The 13,619-nt window shown below is 47.2% G+C and overlaps 1 pseudogene; it reads left to right on the top strand.

Annotated features, from left to right (window-relative positions):
- LOC121843545 overlaps positions 1-13,619 on the top strand; it is a 50,417-nt pseudogene that overhangs the window by 9,139 nt on the left and 27,659 nt on the right.

Raw genomic sequence — 13,619 nt, 5'->3', positions numbered from 1 at the left:
GATGAGACCCAGGTCTAGTGTGTAGTCTGACTAGTTGTTGTTGATGAGACTAGTTGTTGTTGATGAGACCCAGGTCTAGTGTGTAGTCTGACTAGTTGTTGTTGATGAGACCCAGGTCTAGTGTGTAGTCTGACTAGTTGTTGTTGATGAGACCCAGGGCTAGTGTGTAGTCTGACTAGTTGTTGTTGATGAGACCCAGGTCTAGTGTGTAGTCTAGACTAGTTGTTGTTGATGAGACCCAGGTCTGACTAGTTGTTGTTGATGAGACCCAGGTCTAGTGTGTCTGAGTTGACTAGTTGTGATGAGACCCAGGGCTAGTTGTAGTCTGACTAGTTGTTGTTGATGAGACCCAGGTCTAGTGTGTAGTCTGACTAGTTGTTGTTGATGAGACCCAGGGCTAGTGTGTAGTCTGACTAGTTGTTGTTGATGAGACCCAGGTCTAGTGTGTAGTCTGACTGTTGACTAGTTGTTGTTGATGAGACCCAGGTCTAGTGTGTAGTCTGACTAGTTGACTAGTTGTGAGACCCAGGTCTGTGTGATGAGACCCAGGTCTAGTGTGTAGTCTGACTAGTTGTTGTTGATGAGACCCAGGTCTAGTGTGTAGTCTGACTAGTTGTTGATGAGACCCAGGTCTAGTGTGTAGTCTGACTAGTTGTTGTTGATGAGACCCAGGTCTAGTGTGTAGTCTGACTAGTTGTTGTTGATGAGACCCAGGTCTAGTGTGTAGTCTGACTAGTTGTTGTTGATGAGACCCAGGTCTAGTGTGTAGTCTGACTAGTTGTTGTTGATGAGACCCAGGTCTAGTGTGTAGTCTGACTAGTTGTTGTTGATGAGACCCAGGTCTAGTGTGTAGTCTGACTAGTTGACTAGTTGTTGTTGATGAGACCCAGGTCTAGTGTGTAGTCTGACTAGTTGTTGTTGATGAGACCCAGGTCTAGTGTGTAGTCTGACTAGTTGTTGTTGATGAGACCCAGGGCTAGTGTGTAGTCTGACTAGTTGACTAGTTGTTGTTGATGAGACCCAGGTCTAGTGTGTAGTCTGACTAGTTGTTGTTGATGAGACCCAGGGCTAGTGTGTAGTCTGACTAGTTGTTGTTGATGAGACCCAGGGCTAGTGTGTAGTCTGACTAGTTGTTGTTGATGAGACCCAGGTCTAGTGTGTAGTCTGACTAGTTGTTGTTGATGAGACCCAGGGCTTGTGTAGTCTGACTAGTTGTTGATGAGACCCAGGTCTAGTGTGTAGTCTGACTAGTTGTTGTTGATGAGACCCAGGTCTAGTGTGTAGTCTGACTAGTTGTTGTTGATGAGACCCAGGTCTAGTGTGTAGTCTGACTAGTTGTTGTTGATGAGACCCAGGGCTAGTGTGTAGTCTGACTAGTTGTTGTTGATGAGACCCAGGGCTAGTGTGTAGTCTGACTAGTTGTTGTTGATGAGACCCAGGTCTAGTGTGTAGTCTGACTAGTTGTTGTTGATGAGATGACTAGTCTGACTTTGTTGATGAGACCCAGGGCTAGTGTGTAGTCTGACTAGTTGTTGTTGATGAGACCCAGGGCTAGTTGTAGTCTGACTAGTTGATGAGACCCAGGGCTAGTGTGTAGTCTGACTAGTTGTTGTTGATGAGACCCAGGGCTAGTGTGTAGTCTGACTAGTTGTTGTTGATGAGACCCAGGTCTAGTGTGTAGTCTGACTAGTTGTTGTTGATGAGACCCAGGGCTAGTGTGTAGTCTGACTAGTTGACTAGTTGTTGTTGATGAGACCCAGGGCTAGTGTGTAGTCTGACTAGTTGTTGTTGATGAGACCCAGGTCTAGTGTGTAGTCTGACTAGTTGTTGTTGATGAGACCCAGGGCTAGTGTGTAGTCTGACTAGTTGACTAGTTGTTGTTGATGAGACCCAGGTCTAGTGTGTAGTCTGACTAGTTGTTGTTGATGAGACCCAGGGCTAGTGTGTAGTCTGACTAGTTGTTGTTGATGAGACCCAGGTCTAGTGTGTAGTCTGACTAGTTGTTGTTGATGAGACCCAGGTCTAGTGTGTAGTCTGACTAGTTGTTGTTGATGAGACCCAGGGCTAGTGTGTAGTCTGACTAGTTGTTGTTGATGAGACCCAGGTGTGTAGTCTAGTGTGTAGTCTGACTAGTTGTTGTTGATGAGACCCAGGTCTAGTGTGTAGTCTGACTAGTTGTTGTTGATGAGACCCAGGGCTAGTGTGTAGTCTGACTAGTTGTTGTTGATGAGACCCAGGTCTAGTGTGTAGTCTGACTAGTTGATGAGACCCAGGGCTAGTGTGTAGTCTGACTAGTTGTTGTTGATGAGACCCAGGTCTAGTGTGTAGTCTGACTAGTTGTTGTTGATGAGACCCAGGGCTAGTGTGTCTGACTAGTCTGACTAGTTGTTGTTGATGAGACCCAGGGCTAGTGTGTAGTCTGACTAGTTGTTGTTGATGAGACCCAGGGCTAGTGTGTAGTCTGACTAGTTGTTGCTGATGAGACCCAGGGCTAGTGTGTAGTCTGACTAGTTGTTGTTGATGAGACCCAGGTCTAGTGTGTAGTCTGACTAGTTGTTGTTGATGAGACCCAGGTCTAGTGTGTAGTCTGACTAGTTGTTGTTGATGAGACCCAGGTCTAGTGTGTAGTCTGACTAGTTGACTAGTTGTTGTTGATGAGACCCAGGTCTAGTGTGTAGTCTGACTAGTTGTTGTTGATGAGACCCAGGGCTAGTGTGTAGTCTGACTAGTTGTTGTTGATGAGACCCAGGTCTAGTGTGTAGTCTGACTAGTTGTTGTTGATGAGACCCAGGTCTAGTGTGTAGTCTGACTAGTTGTTGTTGATGAGACCCAGGGCTAGTGTGTAGTCTGACTAGTTGTTGTTGATGAGACCCAGGTCTAGTGTGTAGTCTGACTGATGAGACCCAGGGCTAGTGTGTAGTCTTGACTAGTTGTTGCTGATGAGACCCAGGTCTAGTGTGTAGTCTGACTAGTTGTTGTTGATGAGACCCAGGTCTAGTGTGTAGTCTGACTAGTTGTTGTTGATGAGACCCAGGGCTAGTGTGTAGTCTGACTAGTTGTTGTTGATGAGACCCAGGTCTAGTGTGTAGTCTGACTAGTTGTTGTTGATGAGACCCAGGGCTAGTGTGTAGTCTGACTAGTTGTTGTTGATGAGACCCAGGGCTAGTGTGTAGTCTGACTAGTTGTTGTTGATGAGACCCAGGTCTAGTGTGTAGTCTGACTAGTTGTTGTTGATGAGACCCAGGTCTAGTGTGTAGTCTGACTAGTTGTTGTTGATGAGACCCAGGGCTAGTGTAGTCTGAGTCTGAGGTCTAGTGTGTAGTCTGACTAGTTGTTGTTGATGAGACCCAGGTCTAGTGTGTAGTCTGACTAGTTGTTGTTGATGAGACCCAGGGCTAGTGTGTAGTCTGACTAGTTGTTGTTGATGAGACCCAGGGCTAGTGTGTAGTCTGACTAGTTGTTGTTGATGAGACCCAGGGCTAGTGTGTAGTCTGACTAGTTGTTGTTGATGAGACCCAGGGCTAGTGTGTAGTCTGACTAGTTGTTGTTGATGAGACCCAGGGCTAGTGTGTAGTCTGACTAGTTGATGAGACCCAGGGCTAGTGTGTAGTCTGACTAGTTGATGAGACCCAGGGCTAGTGTGTTCTGACTGATGAGACCCAGGTCTAGTGTGTAGTCTGACTAGTTGTTGATGAGACCCAGGGCTAGTGTGTAGTCTGACTAGTTGATGAGACCCAGGTCTAGTGTGTAGTCTGACTAGTTGTTGTTGATGAGACCCAGGGCTAGTGTGTAGTCTGACTAGTTGACTAGTGTTGATGATGAGACCCAGGTCTAGTGTGTAGTCTGACTAGTTGTTGTTGATGAGACCCAGGGCTAGTGTGTAGTCTGACTAGTTGACTAGTTGTTGTTGATGAGACCCAGGTCTAGTGTGTAGTCTGACTAGTTGTTGTTGATGAGACCCAGGGCTAGTGTGTAGTCTGACTAGTTGTTGTTGATGAGACCCAGGGCTAGTGTGTAGTCTGACTAGTTGTTGTTGATGAGACCCAGGGCTAGTGTGTAGGCTGACTAGTTGTTGTTGATGAGACCCAGGGCTAGTGTGTAGGCTGACTAGTTGTTGTTGATGAGACCCAGGGCTAGTGTGTAGTCTGACTAGTTGTTGTTGATGAGACCCAGGTCTAGTGTGTAGTCTGACTAGTTGTTGTTGATGAGACCCAGGGCTAGTGTCTGTAGTCTGACTAGTTGTTGTTGATGAGACCCAGGTAGTGTGTAGTCTAGTGTGTAGTCTGACTAGTTGTTGTTGATGAGACCCAGGTCTAGTGTGTAGTCTGACTAGTTGTTGTTGATGAGACCCAGGGCTAGTGTGTAGTCTGACTAGTTGTTGTTGATGAGACCCAGGTCTAGTGTGTAGTCTGACTAGTTGTTGTTGATGAGACCCAGGTCTAGTGTGTAGTCTGACTAGTTGTTGATGAGACCCAGGGCTAGTGTGTAGTCTGACTAGTTGTTGTTGATGAGACCCAGGGCTAGTGTGTAGTCTGACTAGTTGATGAGACCCAGGGCTAGTGTGTAGTCTGACTAGTTGTTGTTGATGAGACCCAGGGCTAGTGTGTAGTCTGACTAGTTGTTTGACTGACTAGTTGTTGTTGATGAGACCCAGGGCTAGTGTGTAGTCTGACTAGTTGTTGTTGATGAGACCCAGGTCTAGTGTGTAGTCTGACTAGTTGTTGTTGATGAGACCCAGGGCTAGTGTGTAGTCTGACTAGTTGTTGTTGATGAGACCCAGGGCTAGTGTGTAGTCTGACTAGTTGTTGTTGATGAGACCCAGGGCTAGTGTGTAGTCTGACTAGTTGTTGTTGATGAGACCCAGGTCTAGTGTGTAGTCTGACTAGTTGTTGTTGATGAGACCCAGGTCTAGTGTGTAGTCTAGTTGTTAGTTGACTAGTTGTTGTTGATGAGACCCAGGTCTAGTGTGTAGTCTGACTAGTTGTTGTTGATGAGACCCAGGTCTAGTGTGTAGTCTGACTAGTTGTTGTTGATGAGACCCAGGGCTAGTGTGTAGTCTGACTAGTTGTTGTTGATGAGACCCAGGGCTAGTCTGTGTGTAGTCTGTGTGTAGTCTGACTAGTTGTTGTTGATGAGACCCAGGTCTAGTGTGTAGTCTGACTAGTTGTTGTTGATGAGACCCAGGGCTAGTGTGTAGTCTGACTAGTTGTTGATGAGACCCAGGGCTAGTGTGTAGTCTGACTAGTTGATGAGACCCAGGGCTAGTGTGTAGTCTGACTAGTTGTTGTTGATGAGACCCAGGGCTAGTGTGTAGTCTGACTAGTTGTTGTTGATGAGACCCAGGTCTAGTGTGTAGTCTGACTAGTTGTTGTTGATGAGACCCAGGGCTAGTGTGTAGTCTGACTAGTTGTTGATGAGACCCAGGTCTAGTGTGTAGTCTGACTAGTTGTTGTTGATGAGACCCAGGGCTAGTGTGTAGTCTGACTAGTTGTTGTTGATGAGACCCAGGTCTAGTGTGTAGTCTGACTAGTTGTTGTTGATGAGACCCAGGGCTAGTGTGTAGTCTGACTAGTTGTTGTTGATGAGACCCAGGTCTAGTGTGTAGTCTGATGAGACCCAGGTCTAGTTGTGAGTTGTTGATGAGACCCAGGGCTAGTGTGTAGTCTGACTAGTTGTTGTTGATGAGACCCAGGGCTAGTGTGTAGTCTGACTAGTTGTTGTTGATGAGACCCAGGGCTAGTGTGTAGTCTGACTAGTTGTTGTTGATGAGACCCAGGTCTAGTGTGTAGTCTGACTAGTTGTTGTTGATGAGACCCAGGGCTAGTGTGTAGTCTGACTAGTTGTTGTTGATGAGACCCAGGGTGTGTAGTCTGACTAGTTGACTAGTTGTTGTTGATGAGACCCAGGGCTAGTGTGTAGTCTGACTAGTTGTTGTTGATGAGACCCAGGGCTAGTGTGTAGTCTGACTAGTTGTTGTTGATGAGACCCAGGTCTAGTGTGTAGTCTGACTAGTTGTTGTTGATGAGACCCAGGGCTAGTGTGTAGTCTGACTAGTTGTTGTTGATGAGACCCAGGTCTAGTGTGTAGTCTGACTAGTTGTTGTTGATGAGACCCAGGGCTAGTGTGTAGTCTGACTAGTTGTTTGTTGATGAGACCCAGGTCTAGTGTGTAGTCTGACTAGTTGTTGTTGATGAGACCCAGGGCTAGTGTGTAGTCTGACTTGTTGATGAGACCCAGGGCTAGTGTGTAGTCTGACTGTTGTTGAGACCCAGGTCTAGTGTGTAGTCTGACTAGTTGTTGTTGATGAGACCCAGGGCTAGTGTGTAGTCTGACTAGTTGTTGTTGATGAGACCCAGGGCTAGTGTGTAGTCTGACTAGTTGATGAGACCCAGGGCTAGTGTGTAGTCTGACTAGTTGTTGATGAGACCCAGGTCTAGTGTGTAGTCTGACTAGTTGTTGTTGATGAGACCCAGGGCTAGTCCAGTGTGTAGTCTGACTAGTTGTTGTTGATGAGACCCAGGTCTAGTGTGTAGTCTGACTAGTTGAGTTGTTGTTGATGAGACCCAGGGCTAGTGTGTAGTCTGACTAGTTGTTGTTGATGATGAGACCCAGGTCTAGTGTGTAGTCTGACTAGTTGACTTGTTGATGAGACCCAGGTCTAGTGTGTAGTCTGACTAGTTGTTGTTGATGAGACCCAGGGCTAGTGTGTAGTCTGACTAGTTGTTGTTGATGAGACCCAGGTCTAGTGTGTAGTCTGACTAGTTGTTGTTGATGAGACCCAGGGCTAGTGTGTAGTCTGACTAGTTGTTGTTGATGAGACCCAGGGCTAGTGTGTAGTCTGACTAGTTGTTGTTGATGAGACCCAGGTCTAGTGTGTAGTCTGACTAGTTGTTGTTGATGAGACCCAGGTCTAGTGTGTAGTCTGACTAGTTGACTAGTTGTTGATGAGACCCAGGGTCTAGTGTGTAGTCTGACTAGTTGTTGTTGATGAGACCCAGGTCTAGTGTGTAGTCTGACTAGTTGTTGTTGATGAGACCCAGGTCTAGTGTGTTGACTCTAGTTGTTGTTGATGAGACCCAGGGCTAGTGTGTAGTCTGACTAGTTGACTAGTTGTTGATGAGACCCAGGTCTAGTGTGTAGTCTGACTAGTTGTTGTTGATGAGACCCAGGTCTAGTGTGTAGTCTGACTAGTTGATGAGACTAGGGCTTGTGTGTCTGATGATGAGACCCAGGTCTAGTGTGTAGTCTGACTAGTTGTTGATGAGACCCAGGTCTAGTGTGTAGTCTGACTAGTCTGATGAGACTAGTTGTTGTTGATGAGACCCAGGGCTAGTGTGTAGTCTGACTAGTTGTTGTTGATGAGACCAGGTCTAGTGTGTAGTCTGACTAGTTGTTGTTGATGAGACCCAGGTCTAGTGTGTAGTCTGACTAGTGACTAGTTGTGACTAGTTGTTGATGAGAGACCCAGGTCTAGTGTGTAGTCTGACTAGTTGTTGTTGATGAGACCCAGGTCTAGTGTGTAGTCTGACTAGTTGTTGTTGATGAGACCCAGGGCTAGTGTGTAGTCTGACTAGTTGTTGTTGATGAGACCCAGGTCTTGAGTCTGACTAGTTGTTGATGAGACCCAGGTCTAGTGTGTAGTCTGACTAGTTGTTGTTGATGAGACCCAGGGCTAGTGTGTCTGACTAGTTGTTGTTGATGAGACCCAGGGAGACCCAGGTCTAGTGTGTAGTCTGACTAGTTGTTGTTGATGAGACCCAGGGCTAGTGTGTAGTCTGACTAGTTGTTGTTGATGAGACCCAGGTCTAGTGTGTAGTCTGACTAGTTGTTGTTGATGAGACCCAGGTCTAGTGTGTAGTCTGACTAGTTGACTAGTTGTTGATGAGACCCAGGTCTAGTGTGTAGTCTGACTAGTTGTTGATGAGACCCAGGTCTAGTGTGTAGTCTGACTAGTTGTTGTTGATGAGACCCAGGTCTAGTGTGTAGTCTGACTAGTCTGACTAGTTGTCTTTGTTGACGGCTGTGTGCTGTTCATCCAGCTCTCTCAGGACCCTGATGAGTCGCTGACTGATGAGGTCATCGCCCAGCAGCTGCAGATGGACGAGGACATGGAGTTGGAGAGGCAGGTCCACGAGGACGAGGAGTTTGCCAAGACGCTGGCCATGTTAGATCAACAACCACACGCCAAAAAGGTGAAGAGTACACACACACACACACACTACAAACTCTCTCTGTCTCTCTTTGAAAGATTCAACATGTCTCTATATATATTTATGTGTGTGTGTGTGTGTGTGTGTGTGTGTGTGTGTCCATCTGTGTGTGTGTGTGTGTCCAGGCTCGTAAATACTCTGGTGAGGATCAGGGGTCAGCCAACAAAAGCAGCGCTAACTCCTCCCACAGCAGCACTACCAGCCAACCACAGTCCAATGGGCGGGATCACAACCAGGACGTGATCGGTCCGTCCCCTAAAAAGGTCCCCCCTCTTGTTAAGACCAGTTCCAAACTGTCCATGATGAAGAAAAGGGAGGAGGAAGAGGAAGGAGGAGGCAAGACAAATCTGAGTATCAATGCGTCCGTCTCTCCCAAAAAGGAGTTCCTAACCCCTTCAAGCACAGACAGGAAGTCCAAGCTCAAAACAGGAAGTGTAACCATGGTGACCACACCCACGACTCTTAAAACCTCCCCAAGAAAGAGGTGAAACTTTTTAAACCGTTATCGTTCAACGAAAATAACCCAAAGCTCTGTGAGTGACTGTGTGACGGTGACTCTGTGACTGTGAGTGACTGTGTGACGGTGACTGTGTGACGGTGACTCTGTGACTGTGAGTGACTGTGTGACGGTGACTCTGTGACTGTGAGTGACTGTGTGTGACTGTGAGTGACTGACTGTGTGACGGTGACTCTGTGACTGTGTGACGGTGACTCTGTGACTGTGAGTGACGGTGTGACTCTGTGTGACTCTGTGTGACTCTGTGTGACTGTGTGTGACGGTGACTGTGAGTGACAATGACTGTGAGTGACTGTGTGACTGTGACTGTGTGTGACTGTGAGTGACAATGACTGTGAGTGACAATGATTGTGAGTGACAATGATTGTGAGTGACAATGATTGTGAGTGACAATGATTGTGAGTGACAATGACTGTGAGTGACAATGATTGTTACTGACTGTTACTGACTGTGTGACTGTGAGTGACTGTGACTGTGTGACTCTGTGATTGTTACTGACTGTGTGTGTGTGTGTGTGTGTCCAGAGCACCAGTCCAGAGGAATCGGAGAAGAAGCGAGGAACTCCTCAGCCTTCCGTAGTTTCCTGAACCGAGACGGACCCAGAGCCCTGGGATCTAAACCCATACCCACTGTAAGACAAACACAGCCCTGGGATCTAAACCCATACCCACTGTAAGACAAACACACAGCCCTGGGATCTAAACCCATACCCACCGGGTCTAAACCCATACCCACTGTAAGACAAACACACAGCCCTGGGATCTAAACCCATACCCACTGGGATCTAAACCCATACCCACTGTAAGACAAACACACAGCCCTGGGATCTAAACCCATACCCACTGTAAGACAAACACACAGCCCTGGGATCTAAACCCATACCCACTGTAAGACAAACACACAGCCCTGGGATCTAAACCCATACCCACTGTAAGACAAACACACAGCCCTGGGATCTAAACCCATACCCACTGTAAGACAAACACACAGCCCTGGGATCTAAACCCATACCCACCCACTGTAAGACAAACACACAGCCCTGGGATCTAAACCCATACCCACTGTAAGACAAACACACAGCCCTGGGATCTAAACCCATACCCACTGTAAGACAAACACACAGCCCTGGGATCTAAACCCATACCCACTGGGATCTAAACCCATACCCACTGGGATCTAAACCCATACCCACTGGGATCTAAACACATACCCACTGGGGACAAACACATACCCACTGGGGGTCTAAACACATACCCACTGGGGGGATCTAAACACATACCCACTGTTAGACAAACACATACCCACTGTTACTGGGATCTAAACACATACCCACTGGGATCTGAACACATACCCACTGGGATCTGAACACATACCCACTGGGATCTAAACACATACCCACTGGGATCTAAACACATACCCACTGGGATCTAAACACATACCCACTGGGATCTAAACTAAACACATACCCACTGGGATCTAAACACATACCCACTGGGATCTAAACACATACCCACTGGGGTCTAAACACATACCCACTGGGGTCTAAACACATACCCACTGGGGTCTAAACACATACCCACTGGGGTCTAAACACATACCCACTGGGGTCTAAACACTGGGATCTAAACCCATACCCACTGGGATCTAAACACATACCCACTGTTAGACAAACCCATACCCACTGGGATCTAAACCCCACTGGGATCTACCCACTGGGGTCTAAACCCATACCCACTGGGATCTAAACCCATACCCACTGGGATCTAAACACATACCCACTGGGGTCTAAACACATACCCACTGGGGTCTAAACACATACCCACTGGGGTCTAAACACATACCCACTGGGGTCTAAACACATACCCACTGGGGTCTAAACACATACCCACTGGGGTCTAAACACATACCCACTGGGGTCTAAACACATACCCACTGGGGTCTAAACACATACCCACTGGGGTCTAAACACATACCCACTGGGGTCTAAACACATACCCACTGGGATCTAAACACATACCCACTGGGATCTAAACACATACCCACTGGGATCTAAACACATACCCACTGGGATCTAAACACATACCCACTGGGATCTAAACACATACCCACTGGGATCTAAACACATACCCACTGGGATCTAAACACATACCCACTGGGATCTAAACACATACCCACTGGGGTCTAAACACATACCCACTGGGGTCTAAACACATACCCACTGGGGTCTAAACACATACCCACTGGGGTCTAAACACATACCCACTGGGGTCTAAACACATACCCACTTGGGTCTAAACCCATACCCACTGGGATCTAAACACATACCCACTGGGGGTCTAAACACATACCCACTGGGGGTCTAAACACATACCCACTGTTAGACAAACACATACCCACTGGGATCTAAACACATACCCACTGTTAGACAAACACATACCCACTGTTAGAAAACACATACCCACTGGGATCTAAACACATACCCACTTGGGTCTAAACCCATACCCACTGGGATCTAAACACATACCCACTGGGGTCTAAACACATACCCACTTGGGTCTAAACCCATACCCACTGGGATCTAAACACATACCCACTGGGGGTCTAAACACATACCCACTGGGGTCTAAACACACCCACTGGGGTTAGACAAACACATACCCACTGGGATCTAAACACATACCCACTGTTAGACAAACACATACCCACTGTTAGACAAACACATACCCACTGGGATCTAAACACATACCCACTTGGGTCTAAACCCATACCCACTGGGATCTAAACACATACCCACTGGGGGTCTAAACACATACCCACTGGGGGTCTAAACACATACCCACTGTTAGACAAACACATACCCACTGGGATCTAAACACATACCCACTGGGATCTAAACACATACCCACTGGGATCTAAACACATACCCACTGGGATCTAAACACATACCCACTGGGATCTAAACACATACCCACTGGGATCTAAACACATACCCACTGGGATCTAAACACATACCCACTGGGGTCTAAACACATACCCACTGGGGTCTAAACACATACCCACTGGGGTCTAAACACTGGGATCTAAACCCATACCCACTGGGATCTAAACACATACCCACTGTTAGACAAACCCATACCCACTGGGATCTAAACCCATACCCACTGGGGTCTAAACCCATACCCACTGGGGTCTAAACCCATACCCACTGGGATCTAAACACATACCCACTGGGGTCTAAACACATACCCACTGGGGTCTAAACACATACCCACTGGGGTCTAAACCCATACCCACTGTAAGACAAACACACAGCCCACTGGGATCTAAACCCATACCCACTGTAAGACAAACACACAGCCCTGGGATCTAAACCCATACCCACTGTAAGACAAACACACAGCCCTGGGATCTAAACCCATACCCACTGTAAGACAAACACACAGCCCTGGGATCTAAACCCATACCCACTGTAAGACAAACACACAGCCCTGGGATCTAAACCATACCCACTGTAAGACAAACACACAGCCCTGGGATCTAAAACCCATACCCACTGGGATCTAAACCCATACCCACTGGGATCTAAACCCATACCCACTGGGATCTAAACACATACCCACTGGGATCTAAACACATACCCACTGGGGGGTATAAACACATACCCACTGGGGTATAAACACATACCCACTGGGGTATAAACACATACCCACTGGGGGGTAAACACATACCCACTGGGGTCTAAACACACATACCCACTGGGGTATAAACACATACCACTGGGGGGGTATAAACACACAGATCACTAATGCAATAAAACACACGCAATACTGTGTGTGTTTCTCCACTGTGTGTGTGTGTAACCTGTGTGTGTGTGTGTGTGTGTGTGTAACCTGTGTGTTTTCTCTCGTGTGTGTGTGTGTGTGTAACCTGTGTGTGTGTGTGTGTGTGTGTGTGTGTTCTCTACCCACTGTGTGTGTGTAAACACAGAGCAGAGAACTGCCTGGAGGGATGTGTGTTTGTGATCTCTGGTGTGTTAGAAACGTGAGGATGCGAAGTCCCTGATAGAGCGCAACGGAGGGAAGGTGACCGGTAACATCAGTAAGAGGACGACATACCTGGTGATGGGCAGAGATGGAGGAGCCGCCAAGACTGAGAAGGTTCACAAAGGGTTCACTTATTTACCTCTGTCTCTTTCAGTCTCTCTCTCATTTTCTCTCGGTCTCTCGTTTTCTCTCGTTCGCTCTCTCTCTTGTTCTCTCCCTTTGACCTCAGTTTTTTTCAATATAGCTCCTCTCTCTCCTCTCTCTCCTCTCCTCTCTATCCTCTCTCTCCTCTCTCTCCTCTCTCTCCTCCTCTCTCCCCTCTCTCCTCTCCTCTGGGGGTCCAAACCCACTGGGTTCCTCTCTCCTCTCTCTCCTCTCTCTCCTCTCTCTCCCCTCTCTCCTCTCTCTCCTCTCTCTCTCTCTCTCCTCTCTCTCCTCTCCTCTCTCCTCTCTCTCCTCTCTCCTCTCTCTCCTCTCTCTCCTCTCTCTCCTCTCTCTCCTCTCTCTCCTCTCTCTCCTCTCTCTCCTCTCTCTCCTCTCTCTGTCTCCAGGCGGAGGGTTTGGAACTAAGATCCTGGATGAGGATGGTCTGTTGGAGCTCATCAGAAGTACACCAGGGAAGAAGTCCAAGTACCTGATTGCTGCCGAGGCAGAGGTGAGGGGGAACATTGGGCTCTGGTCTAAAGTACCTGGTAATACTACTAATATAACATAATACTACTAATAAAACTAATACTACTAATATAGCTAATGTAATACTACTAATATAACTAATATAATACCACTAATATAACTAATATAATACTACTAATATAACTAATGTAATACTACTAATATAACTAATACTAC

The sequence above is a fragment of the Oncorhynchus tshawytscha genome, unplaced genomic scaffold, assembly GCF_018296145.1.
Source record: "Oncorhynchus tshawytscha isolate Ot180627B unplaced genomic scaffold, Otsh_v2.0 Un_contig_15252_pilon_pilon, whole genome shotgun sequence".
Lineage (NCBI taxonomy): Eukaryota > Metazoa > Chordata > Actinopteri > Salmoniformes > Salmonidae > Oncorhynchus > Oncorhynchus tshawytscha.
This window is presented reverse-complemented; position numbering and strand designations above follow the sequence as displayed.